Source organism: Pseudophryne corroboree, chromosome 7 (genome assembly GCF_028390025.1).
Source record: "Pseudophryne corroboree isolate aPseCor3 chromosome 7, aPseCor3.hap2, whole genome shotgun sequence".
In the NCBI taxonomy this organism is placed as follows: Eukaryota; Metazoa; Chordata; class Amphibia; order Anura; family Myobatrachidae; genus Pseudophryne; species Pseudophryne corroboree.
Window position 1 is genome coordinate 90948632 of NC_086450.1, and position 14058 is coordinate 90962689.

The 14058-nt window shown below is 46.3% G+C and overlaps 1 long non-coding RNA gene across 2 annotated transcripts in view; it reads right to left on the reverse strand.

Moving 5' to 3' along the window:
• The window catches only part of LOC134944651 (uncharacterized), a 280387-nt gene that overhangs the window by 199687 nt on the left and 66642 nt on the right, over window positions 1-14058 (reverse strand). The window contains exon 2 of one of the 2 annotated variants that reach the window (XR_010181917.1): window positions 3836-3925. The exons of the other annotated variant lie outside the window; for it this stretch is intronic. This is a non-coding gene — a long non-coding RNA (uncharacterized LOC134944651). The remainder of the gene's footprint in view (window positions 1-3835; window positions 3926-14058) is intronic. 2 annotated transcript variants of the gene reach the window in all.

Genomic DNA, 14058 nt, shown 5'->3' on the forward strand with positions numbered 1-14058 from the left:
TGTAGAAAATCAGTAGTATCTCTTAACAAGTAAGGAGTATTTTGTACCACTGATTGTAGATAAAAGTCTACATACTGAGAAATCAACTGACATAATGACCATAGTGATGAGATTATTGGTCTACAGGGAGGTGTGGTCATAGGTTTATGGATTTTGGGCAACCCATAGAGCAATGGAATGTTAGGAAAATCTTGTGTAAGGAATTCGACAGTATGTGTATTGATTTAACCATTTATGAAACCTATCTATATGATGGAATCAATCTCTCTCTTGCATTTATCAGTTGGGTCAAACAATAATTTCTTATAACACATAGTGTCAGATAATTGTTTCATCATTTCTGTGACATAGTCCATACAATTTAAAATAACAATGCCCCCGCCCTTATCGGAGGGGCGGATAATGATGTCAGTATTGTTACATAAGTACTGTATCGCTGTCATTTCATCCCTAGAAAGATTAGAGTGATGTATCTTAGCACGATTTAAATACGGAATAGCATCACGCTTAACAAGCCTCATGAATGTCTCGAATGAGGGATTATTGGAGGGCGGGTCAAATGTGGTATGTCTTTTAAAAGGGACATTCATAGTGGAAGAGGTTGTGGACTCCTTTTTGGAAAAAAAAATCTTTAAGTCGAAGTTGTCTGTGAAATTTATACAACTCTACCTCACAATCAAAGGATTTTTGTCTGAATGTCTGCACAAAAGACAGACCCTTATGTGTACTGATAGTTCAGACACAGAGGGAGTATAGCCAGAAAGATTAAAAAAAACACTATTTCTTCACTCCTTTCAGGCTTTTGCCTTTTGCAGTGTTTGACACCAACTTACCTGCAGGGTTTCTCCCCCTTAATTTGCTTCTTGTGTGCACCTTGTCCCCTAAAAAAGAAGACCCTCTATTGGATTGATCTGAATCAATATGTGATGTGTTAGAGTCAGACTTCTTCTTACTGAACCCCCATTTCCAAGGGCGTCAAATGGATTGTACTGTTCACCAAGGATAAACCCTTAATTCCCTATAGTCCTTCTTCACCTTTCTATATTTGCCCTTATTGAATGCCAAGAAATGTGTTTTAAAGGAGAAAAATCAATTCCTCTAATTTGGAAAGCCAATCACTGCTGGTGTCTGATTTAAAGTATCAATACCATTGGCCTCTCACAATTAAATTTCCCTATTAACAGATTCATTGTTGGAATTAACCTATTGTATAACAAGAATCATCAAATCCCAACTGCACCGATTTCAAATTATTGTTTAAAAAAGTCCTTGTTTAACCGGCCTAATGTCGGCTGATTTTTAATACGGAAACCTGTAGGTATAAGGCTATCCTTGTGATACTGAGACACGGTAAGTCCATACAACTCAAGTTCAAGAAGCCTTTTCTGTAATTTTACCAGATATGAGTGTATTTCAGATGGACTATCAGTGTCAAAGGCCAGTTGATCCATATCTGTAAATAGGATTTTTGTGATATCTTTATCAGTAAATCGGTTGGTGCACGTGATATGGCGATGTCAAGATCCATAACTGATGAAAAAAAAGACAACAATAAATTTTAAAAAAGTTATAAAATCTATACAAAAAATTTACAATTGTTTGGTGCAAATCCAAATTGCAAAACATTTGGGAGTCACACAAATCCCCAAAAATCCATAGACAGCAAGTTTCAATATTATTGATATATAAATTAATCTTCAATAGCAATAAAGCCAATGATAGATAACCAGCACATCCTTTAAATTCAAAGTGCAAAGTGCCCAAAAAGTATAATGTTCCATAATAAAGTGCTCAACACAGAAAAACAGCATACATTACATCAGGCAGCAGCTTCTTGTAGCATGGGAGACACTCCTCAAAACAACCCTGACAGATGTTTGGGTGCCAGCACACCTTTCACAAACACTGTACAAATGACTGCTAATACAGATAGATATATATATATATATATATATATATATATATATATATATATATATACACACTGCTCAAAAAAATAAAGGGAACACTTAAACAACACAATGTAACTCCAAGTCAATCACACTTCTGTGAAATCAAACTGTCCACTTAGGAAGCAACACTGATTGACAATCAATTTCACATGCTGTTGTGCAAATAGAATAGACAACAGGTGGAAATTATAGGCAATTAGCAAGACACCCCCAATAAAGGAGTTGTTCTGCAGGTGGTGAACACAGACCACTTCTCAGCTCCTATGCTTTCTGGCTGATGTTTTGGTCACTTTGAAAGCTGGCGTGCTTTCACTCTAGTGGTAGCATGAGACGGAGTCTACAACCCACACAAGTGGCTCAGGAAGTGCAGCTCATCCAGGATGGCACATCAATGCGAGCTGTGGCAAGAAGGTTTGCTGTGTCTGTCAGCGTAGTGTCCAGAGCATGGAGGCGCTACCAGGAGACCGGCCAGTACATCAGGAGACGTGGAGGAGGCCGTAGGAGAGAAACAACCCAGCAGCAGGACCGCTACCTCCGCCTTTGTGCAAGGAGGAACAGGAGGAGCACTGCCAGAACCCTGCAAAATGACCTCCAGCAAGCCACAAATGTGCATGTGTCTACTCAAATGATCAGAAACAGACTCCATGAGGGTGGTATGAGGGCCCAACGTCCACAGGTAGGGGTTGTGCTTACAGCCCAACACCGTGCAGGACGTTTGGCATTTGCCAGAGAACACCAAGATTGGCAAATTCGCCACTGGCGCCCTGTGCTCTTCACAGATGAAAGCAGGTTCTCACTGAGCACATGTGACAGACGTGACAGAGTCTGGAGACGCCAAGGAGAACGTTCTGCTGCCTGCAACATTCTCCAGCATGACCGGTTTGGCAGTGGGTCAGTAATGGTGTGGGGTGGCATTTCTTTGGGGGGCCGCACAGCCCTCCATGTGCTCGCCAGAGGTAGCCTGACTGCCATTAGGTACCGAGATGAGATCCTCAGACCCCTTGTGAGATCATATGCTGGTGCAGTTGGCCCTGGGTTCCTCCTAATACAAGACAATGCTAGACCTCATGTGGCTGGAGTGTGTCAGCAGTTCCTGCAAGACGAAGGCATTGATGCTATGGACTGGCCCGCCCGTTCCCCAGACCTGAATCCAGTTGAGCACATCTGGGACATCATGTCTTGCTCCATCCACCAACGCCACGTTGTACCACAGACTGTCCAGGAGTTGGCGGATGCTTTAGTCCCGGTCTGGGAGGAGATCCCTCAGGAGACCATCTGCCACCTCATCAGGAGCATGCCCAGGCATTGTAGGGAGGTCATACAGGCACGTGGAGGCCACACACACTACTGAGCCTCATTTAGACTTGTTTTAAGGACTTTACATCAAAGTTGGATCAGCCTGTAGTGTGTTTTTCCACTTTAATTTTGAGTGTGGCTCCAAATCCAGAACTCCATGGGTTAATAAATTTGATTTCCATTGATAATTTTTGTGTGATTTTGTTGTCAGCACATTCAACTATGTAAAGAACAAAGTATTTAATAAGAATATTTCATTCATTCAGATCTAGGATGTGTTATTTTAGTGTTCCCTTTATTTTTTTGAGCAGTATATATATACAGTATATATATATATATACACACACATATACAAAAAGGTCAAGTGCCGGCACTCCCTCCTAATAACGATAATGCCCAGGTGCCTCTGAAAGGGTCCGAGAACCTCATGCACAGCTCAATATAATAGTGGCACTCATAGGACTTCAAAATGCAAAGAAATAACTCAGGACACAGCGGCCACAGGTGTTAAATCGACATTTCAGTAATTTAATACCGTCTTCAGGATCAAACACATACATAAAGAAGACAACTATATACCCTCTTACCTCACCATAACCGGAGCCGCCGTCCGGGTCCTCTGACGTCACAAGCCTGCGACGTGCACGTCCCGTGCGCTCGGACGTCTGGATGGTAACCTGGCAACCAATAGTACACAAACCGAAAGTGAAACAAAACATACACAAATCGGACATAGCAGAGTGAATACATGGTAAAGAAAACATTGTACCCCATAATTTGTATGCTAGACCAGAAAATCCTAGTGTACCTCTTATAACCATACATATGCTATTAAGCACACATGATTCTCTACCTCGTTATACATACACATACATGTGCTGAGTATCATAAGGGTTTAGCAAATACATATCATCCCCCACAGGTACTAACTTATCCCCCAAACAAATCACATACCCATGGAGTGCAGGTTATGGTGAGGTAAGAGGGTATATAGTTGGCATCTTTTATGTATGTGTTTGATCCTGAAGACGGTATTAAATACTGAAACGTTGATTTAACACCTGTGGCCGCTGTGTCCTGAGTTATTTCTTTGCATTTTCAAGTCCTATGAGTGCCACTATTATATTGAGATATATATATATATATATATATATATATATATATAGCAGGGGCTTTAATCAGCATCTCACCTTTGAGTGGGCTGTTCACATGTGTACACCGGTGCTCCCATCATTTCCTCCCACCCGACTGCCATCATTCCGATGCAGAGCCGGTGGGACAGACATGATGTCAGATGCTGAAACCAACATACTCGGATGAACCGCGGGGGAACAGAAGGAAAGTTCCCAGGTGCCGAAAAAGAAAATGTCCTATAGCAGGAAATGAGAGTCGTCATATTAACCATAAACACTGTGGCATTATTACTGTATTTTAACCTTATGTGATATTCAGTGGAGGAACTTGTGAATGGTGGGCCTAGGTGCAAAACTATGCTTTGGGCCCCCCTCTTCCACCCCAAGTTCACAATATGCCACAAGACAGTGAGTGTCAGGGAGAGGTACAGGGTGGCGGGGAGGAGCAGAGGATGATGCAGAGGATGATGTGGATGAGGCAGAGGAAGACAGGGAGATGAAGAGTTGGTGAAATGGAGAGGCAATCGGTGACTGGAAAAGGGTGAGAGGGAGAAGCAGTGGGTGCCAGGTAGAGACATTGGAGGATGGAGAGGGTGACAGGGAAAGGGTAACTGGGAGAAGTTGAAGAGGAGAGGCAGAGAGTATGAGAGGTCTCTGTGGGAGGGAAATGGTTTACTGGGACATGGAGGGAAAGTATCAGTAGGGGAGGTAGGCAAAAAAAAACATGTGGCTTTAACATGAGATCTGAGGAAAGACAGTGATATTGTAGTGGAAGAATTTACTAATGGAATTATGTCAGGGAAGCGGAGAGAGTAAGGGATGGAGATATGGGGGGGAGGGGCGAAGAGGAGGAAGAGCGGTGTAGTGGAACAGAGTGAAAGAGACAGGAGATGGAGGGAGAGAGAGGAGCGGAGAGAGAGGGAGGGCAGCGAGAGAAGCAGAGATGGAGAGAGAGAGAGACAGAGGGGGAGATGGAGAGAGGGGGAAGACAGAGAGAGGGTGGTAGACGGAGAGAGAGAGAAAAGGTAGACAGTGAGAGACAGGTGGAGACGTAGGGAAGGAAATAGAAAGTGGTGACACGGAAGGAAGAAAGGTGCAGGGGAAAAAAGAGAGAGAGACACAGAGGGAGAGAGTGAGGTGGCAGAGACAGAGAGAGAGGGGTGGAGATGGAGAGAGAGATAGAGGGGGGAGACAGAGAGAAAGGGATAGAAGATTAGGGAATAGGAAGGGGAGGGGGCGGGAGGGAGGGAGATATGTGGGGAGAGAGAGGGTGGTGAAGCGGAAGGAAGAGAGGTGCAGTGCAACAGAGAGAGACACACACAGGAGATTGAGGGAGAGAGAGCAGTGGAGAAGGAGAGAGAGGGGGCAGAGAGAGAGTGAAGCAGAGACAGAGTGATAGACACAGATGGGGAGATGAAGAGAGAGAGGGGGGGGAGACAGAGGGAAGGAGAGATAGAGTGGTGAAGAGGAAGGAAGAAAGGTGCAGGGGAACAGAGAGAGAGAGAGAGAGAGAGAGAGAGGGGAAGATATAGAGAGAGGGGCAGAGAAGGAGAGAGAGACAGACAGAGAGGGTGGAGATGGAGAGAGAGGCATAGAAGAGGAATTTTATTAGGGCACCTAACCCTTGGTTTTCTGTATATACCTTGTACTTGTCTCAAACTTTTTTTTTCTTGTTTTGCTCATTTATGTACTCTGTAATGTGGATCCCTTGTGGCACCATAAACAGCAACAACAAAATCCTTATTTAAGTCAGTCCAGTATTTACTCTTTACCCTTCCCCAAGGGCAGCATAAGATCTTAAAATAAACAGGGAGCGCAGATAGTGCAATATAATTTTAACGCCAGGCCAGGGTAAGCGAAGCGTGCAGGGAGGTATAACTTGGCAAAAAGCGCAGTGTCCCCCTTCATACATTAGGTATGGTTCGCCTTCCTATGCACACAGCGCGGGATACGTTACAGTCCTGAGCACTGTGTGCATTCGTTAAAACTACGCTGACAGACAGTTCTTACATCAGGGAGAAGCAGAGAAAGCAGTACTTAGCGCACGTTCTTACATCTGACCCAAAGTTCTCTCACACTGTCGGACTCCTAAAAGTATTCCGTTTTTAAAAGTGATAATGTGCTATCTGCTCCCCCTGTTTAGTTTAGGAATATTTATAGTATTTATTAGCAGTTTATTATATAGGTGGTCATTCCGAGTTGTTCGCTCATTGCCGATTTTCGCTATGCTGCGATTAGTTGCAAATTGCGCATGCGCAAGACAAGCAGGGCGCATGCGCTAAGTTATTTTACACAAAACTTAGCTGTTTTGCTGTGGCTTCTGCGGCGCTTTCCAGTCGCACTGCTGATTGGTGGATGATTGACAGGAAAGGGGCGTTTCTGGGTGGTAACTGAGCGTTTTCAGGGAGTGTGCTAAAAAACAAAGGCGAGTCAGGGAAAAACGCAGGAGTGTCTGGAGAAACGGGGGAGTGGCTGGCCGAACGGAGGGCGTGTGTGTGACGTCAAACCAGAAACTAAACGGATTGAGCTGATCGCAATTCGTGAGTAGGTCTGGAGCTACTCAGAAACTGCAAAGAATTATTTATTAGCAATTCTGCTAATCTTTAGTTCGCAATTCTGCTAAGCTAAGATACACTCCCAGAGGGCGGCGGCCTAGCGTGTGCAATGCTGCTAAAATCAGCTAGCGAGCGAACAACTCGGAGTGAGGGCCATTGTGCACCAAATTCTGTTGCGCTTTACAACTGGAAACAGCAATAAAACAAAACTGGGTAATAACATACAGCAATAGAGGTAGGAGGGCCCTGCTCGCAAGCTTACTATAAGATATATAGCTCAATCTTTATTAGCGACAAAGGCTATACATTCAACCTATGGGGCCAGACATAATGCAGTACGAGACGGTCGGAGCTCTGAGATTCCGGACGAACTTGTAAGTTTTTTTAAAAAGTGGCAATCGTTTACAAGGCAAAACTAAACTGGTTTTGCCTTGTAAATATATGCTACTTTAAAAAAAAAATATGGGTTCCATCGGAATCTCGGATGTCCGGCCATCTCACACTACATTACGTCCAGCCCCATCATCTGAATTGTGCATAGCCTCTCACTAATGAGGTGTGTGGCAATGGAATAGGGGAGATCCCTGATAGGTGGAAATGATGCAAAAAATAGAAAGAGACAGAAGATGCAAACAAGCACTTTTACGAACTCAAAAAAAAAAAAAATTCTGCCTCTGACACCCACAAGCGATGCTGCACAGAAAAAAAACTTTAAAAAAAAAAAAATACAGATTAAAAAACATATTTGTGTTTACAGTCACATATGCACATAAAAAAACATGTAAATGATAATCCATCAATTTCCTACCAGGGGCTGCTGCTGTGCGGGGAAATGGCTGACTGTCTGTGGCAATCACACACACTCACAGGGCATGATCTGCGGCTCCTCCTTCCGTCCCATTATGACAGTAGGCGCCGGTCACATGCGTGACGCTGTCAAATTCCCGGTGCCCAAAAACAGAGAGAGGGAAAGGAAGCCGAGGGGGTGTGGAATATAAACAGTAAACTGGAGGTGCTGAGATAGCTGTCCCTCTTCCCCCTCCGGACAGACTGTTGTATACTCAGCTGCTATTGCTGCACTGACCGGGGTGGGGAGGGGCTTGAGAGCGGCCCCTCCTTCCCCATCGGAGGGGACCGCAACTCAGTGCCAGCAGCAGCAGCACTTCTGTGAGGCTGGGGCACCGGAGAGGGGAGGAGATGGGAGAGCGTCCACTCCTCACCCTTATTAGCAGCAGTGATTGACGTCCAGGGCACGCACGCCACTGGTAAGTTTGTGGGCCCGGGGCGGAGACGGGAGGAGGTGCTTGATAGAGGGGAGAAGAGGAAAGAATGTCCCCTCCTCCCTCTCCGGCTAGACTACCGCTTATTAATAGCAGGAGAGCGGGGAGCGGACAATGGCAGCGGGCGAGGATCTGGTGGCGGCGGCATACAATGAGTCTATGTGACTCATTGTAATGCCGGTGGCTCTGGGCCCCTCAGTAAGGCTGGGCCCTGGTGCAACGCACCGGCTGCACCGCTGTAAGTTCCGCCACTGGTGATATTCGATTATAACTACTAATAGGCCCTAGACATTAGGCAATATAACTGAACAATATGAACATTCTCATTCATTAATGAATGAGAACTCCTTCATATCGTTCATTGTGTAGGGGCACCAACGATGAACGATGCGCAGCCCCGCGCTCGTTCATCATTGCTGCCGGGTCGCTTATGCATGCAAGCCAATATGGACAATCTCATCCATATTAGCTTGCACTGCTATGGAGCCAGGTGACGGGGGGAGTAAAGAAAGTTCACTTCCACCCCCCACCCCCCCCTCGCCACCAGGTCGCCCATCTGCCATATCGGCCGTCGGGCAGCTCGGCGGCGGGTCGCCGAATGTTTAGGGCCCTTAAGATATATCTGAATTATTTACATGATCTATTGTTGTACGATGTGCGCTTTTAAGACCACAGTGTGACCCTAAGGCGGTATGTGTTTCAATTAGGATACCAATAAAAGATAAATAATACATTTATTAATACAACACAATAAAAACAATATAAAACAATAAAAAAATGAACAGAAGAGAAAGAGAAATCAAATCAATATTTGGCGTGACAACCATTTGCATTCAAATCAACATCAAGTCTTCTAGGTACATTTGCACAAAGTCAGGTATTTTGTAGGATTAATCAATCATACCACATAGGTGATAATGATAATCATTTTCATATGTAGGTTAAAACACAGTCATTAAACAGATACAGCTGTGTAATACCGCTTTCACATCGCTAATGCCGGATCCCACCCGGTAAAAGAAACGTGTCCTTACCGGGTGGGATCCGGCATTTGCTCCCCTCTGCTGGCTTTCCGACCCGGCAATATACCGGGTCGGTTGCCATAGCAGCGGGGGGGCGCAGCAGCAGCAGGGGCGGGGGTGGAGGCGGCGCTGGGAGATGAGCTCATCTCCTGCGCTGCCTCTCCCTATGCTGTGAATGGGAACCGTGTCGCATCGACGCGGCTCCCATTCACACTGCACCTGACCCGGTATTCAACCCGGGTATAATCCTTCTTTTATACCGGGTTGAATTAGCGGGTCAGGCGACCCGCTAATTCTCAGAAAGTGCTTTCACATCGCACACTGACCCGTGTCGACACGGCAATATGCCGTGTCGATACCGGGTTATTTGTGCGATGTGAAAGGGGTATAGGAGGCTTAAAACTGGGTGAGGAACAGCCAAACTCTGCTATAAAGGTAAGGTTTTAGAAGACAGATTCATGTCACAATTCATACACCATGTATGAATAAGTAAGGTCTCTCCCAGGCAAGATTTGAAAGCAGACTGGGGTTTCAAGATTTGCTGGTCAAGCTCTTTTGCAGATGCACAAAGAAACGGGCAACATTGAGGACCAGATAAAGAAACTTAGTACATCAGATAAAAGACACATCATGCTTACTTCCCTTTTTAATCTGAAGATGTCCAACAGTGCTGTCAGCTCAGAATTGGCAGAAACCAGTGGGTCCCAGGTACACCCATCTACTGTTCGGAGAAGTCTGGCCAGAAGTGGTCTTCATGGAAAAATTGTGCCATAAAGCCATACCTTTGACATGGAAATAAGGCCAAGCAACTCAACTATGCATGAAAACATAGGAACTGGGCTGCAGAAAATAAGATTTTAAACCTACCGGTAAATCTATTTCTCCTAGTCCGTAGAGGATGCTGGGGACTCCGTAAGGACCATGGGGTATAGACGGGCTCCGCAAGAGATAGGGCACCTAAAAAGAACTTTTACTATGGGTGTGCACTGGCTCCTCCCTCTATGCCCCTCCTCCAGACCTCAGTTAGAGAACTGTGCCCAGAGGAGATGGACAATACAAGGCAGGATTTAGAAATCCAAGGGCAAGATTCATACCAGCCCACACCAATCATACCATGTAACCTGGATCATACATAACCAGTTAACCGTATGAACAATAACAGTAACGGTCCAAGACCGATTCCAACTGTAACAGAACCCTTATGTAAGCAACAACTATATACAAGTCTTGCAGAGTTTCCGCACTGGGACGGGCGCCCAGCATCCTCTACGGACTAGGAGAAATAGATTTACCGGTAGGTTTAAAATCTTATTTTCTCTTACGTCCTAGAGGATGCTGGGGACTCCGTAAGGACCATGGGGTTTATACCAAAGCATCCAATCGGGTGGGAGAGTGCGTATGACTCTGCAGCACCGACTGAGCAAACGCTAGGTCCTCATCAGCCAGGGTATCAAACTTGTAGAATTTAGCAAAAGTGTTTGACCCCGACCAAGTCGCCGCTCGGCAAAGCTGTAATGCCGAGACACCTCGGGCAGCCGCCCAAGAAGAGCCCACCTTCCTAGTGGAATGGGCCTTACCCGAATTTGGTACCGGCAATCCAGCCGTAGAATGAGCCTGCTGAATCGTATTACAGATCCAGCGAGCAATAGTCTGCTTCGAAGCAGGTGCGCCAATCTTATTAGCAGCATACAGGACAAACAGAGCCTCTGTTTTCCTAATTCTAGCCGTCCTGGCTACATAAATCTTTAAGGCCCTGACTACGTCCAGGGATCTGGAATCCTCCAGGTCACTTGTAGCCACAGGCACCACAATAGGTTGATTCATATGGAATGAAGAAACCACTTTAGGCAAAAATTGCGGATGTGTCCTCAATTCAGCTCGATCCACATGAAAAATCAAGTAGGGGCTCTTGTGTGACAAAGCCGCCAATTCTGACACTCGCCTTGCTGATGCTAAGGCCAACAACATGACCACCTTCCAGGTAAGAAATTTCAACTCAACCTTGTTAAGCGGTTCAAACCAGTGTGATTTTAGGAACTGCAACACCACGTTCAGGTCCCATGGTGCCACTGGAGGCACAAAAGGGGGCTGGATGTGCAGCACTCCCTTTACAAACGTCTGGACTTCTGGAAGAGAAGCCAATTCCTTCTGAAAGAAAATCGAGAGGGCCGAAATCTGTACCTTAACAGAGCCTAATTTCAGGCCCATATCCACTCCTGTCTGTAGGAAGTGGAGAAAACGACCCAGAGGAAAATCTTCCGTAGGTGCATTCTTGGTCTCACACCAAGACACATACTTTCGCCAGATACGGTGATAATGTTTTACCGTCACCTCCTTCCTAGCCTTTATTAAAGTAGGGATGACCTATTCCGGAATCCCCTTTTTCGCTAGGATTCGGCATTCAACCGCCATGCCGTCAAACGTAACCGCGGTAAGTCTTGAAATACACAGGGCTCCTGTTGCAACAGGTCTTCCCTCAGAGGAAGAGGCCAGGGATCTCCTGTGAGCATCTCTTGTAGATCCGAGTACCAGGCCCTTCGAGGCCAGTCTGGGACAACGAGTATCGTCTGTACTCTTCTTCGTCTTATGATCCTCAACACTTTTGTGATGAGAGGAAGAGGAGGAAACACGTAGACCGATTTGAACACCCACGGTGTTACCAGAGCGTCTACTGCTACTGCCTGAGGGTCCCGAGACCTGGCACAATACCTCCGAAGCTTTTTGTTGAGGGGTAACGCCATCATGTCTATTTGAGGAGTTCCCCAAAGACGCGTTACGTCTGCAAAGACTTCTTGATGAAGTCCCCACTCTCCTGGATGGAGATCGTGTCTGCTGAGGAAGTCTGCTTCCCAGTTGTCCACTCCCGGAATGAAGACAGCCGACAGAGCGCTTACGTGATTTTCCGCCCAGCGAAGAATCCTGGTAACTTCCGCCATTGCGACTCTGCTTCTTGTCCCGCCTTGGCGGTTCACATGAGCCACTGCTGTGACATTGTCTGATTGAATCAGAACCGGTAGGTTTCGAAGAAGACTCTCCGCTTGTCGAAGGCCGTTGTAAATGGCCCTGAGTTCCAACACATTGATGTGTAGACAGGACTCCTGGTCTGACCACAGTCCCTGAAAATTTCTTCCTTGTGTGACTGCTCCCCATCCTCGGAGGCTGGCGTCCGTGGTAACCAGGATCCAATCCTGAATTCCGAACCTGCGAACCTCCAGCAGGTGAGTACTTTGCAACCACCACAGGAGAGACACCCTGTAAGTGCAGATGGGACCCGGACCACTTGTCCAGAAGGTCCCATTGAAAAGTCCTTGCATGGAACCTTCCGAAGGGAATGGCCTCGTAGGCCGCCACCATTTTTCCCAGAACTCGAGTGCATTGGTGAACTGACACCCTTTTCGTTTTTAGCAGGTCTCTGACCATGTTCTGGATGTCCTGGGCTTTCTCCAGTGGGAGAAAGACCTTCATTTGTTCCGTATCCAGTATCATACCTAGGAACTTTAGCCGAGTTGTCGGAATCAACTGTGACTTCGGTAGATTTAGAATCCAACCGTGTTGCTGGAGCACTCTCAGAGAGAGCGCCACGCTGCTCAGCAATTTCTCTCTGGATCTCGCTTTTATTAGGAGATCGTCCAAGTATGGGATAATTGTGACTCCATGCTTGCGCAGGACCACCATCATTTCCGCCATTATCTTGGTGAAAATCCTCGGGGCCGTGGAAAGCCCAAACGGCAACGTCTGAAATTGGTAATGACAATCCTGTACAGCGAATCTCAGGTATTCCTGATGGGGGGAATATATGGGGACATGAAGGTACGCATCCTTTATGTCCAGAGACACCATAAACTCCCCCTCCTCCATATTGGCTATTATCACTCTGAGTGATTCCATTTTGAATTTGAATCTTTTTATGTACAGGTTTAGGGACTTCAGATTCAAAATAGGTCTGACCGAACCGTCCGGTTTCGGGACCACAAATAGGGTTGAGTAGTAACCTCTTCCCTGCTGGTTCAGGGGAACCCTGATTATTACTTGCTGTAGACATAGCGTTTGAATTGCAGCTAAGACTACATCCCGTTCCGATGTGGAAGCTGGTAGGGCCGATTTGAAAAATCGGCACGGGGGCACCTCCTCGAATTCCAGTTTGTAACCCTGGGTAACTATGTCCAACACCCAAGGATTCAGGCCTGAGCTGACCCAAGCCTGGCTGACAAGTCGAAGACGTGCCCCCACCGGTGCGGACTCCCTCAGGGGAGCCCCAGCGTCATGCTGTGGGCTTTGGAGTAGCCGGGGAGGACTTTTGTTCCTGGGCACCTGCCGAAGCAGGTGCTCTTTTGCCTCTGCCCTTACCTCTGGCGAGGAAGGAGGATCCCCGACCTCTTCTGGACTTCTGCGACCGAAAGGACTGCATCTGATAGGGTGGTACTTTCTTTTGCTGTTGGGGAATAAATGGTAAAAAGTTTGATTTACCTGCTGTAGCTGTGGAAACCAGGTCCGTCAGCCCATCCCCAAACAATACATCTCCCTTATAGGGTAGAACTTCCATATGTTTTTTGGAATCTGCATCACCCGTCCATTGGCGAGTCCATAAGGATCTTCTCGCAGAGATAGACATGGCATTGGCCCTAGAAGCCAGCAAACCAATGTCCCTTTGAGCATCCCTCATAAATAAGACTGCGCCTTTAATATGGGCTAGAGTTAAGAATATAGTATCCTTATCCATCTTATCAAAATCAGCTGTCAGCTCATCTGTCCAAGCTGAAATTGCGCTACACACCCATGCCGAATCAATTGTCGGTCTAAGGACTGCTCCAGTATGAGAA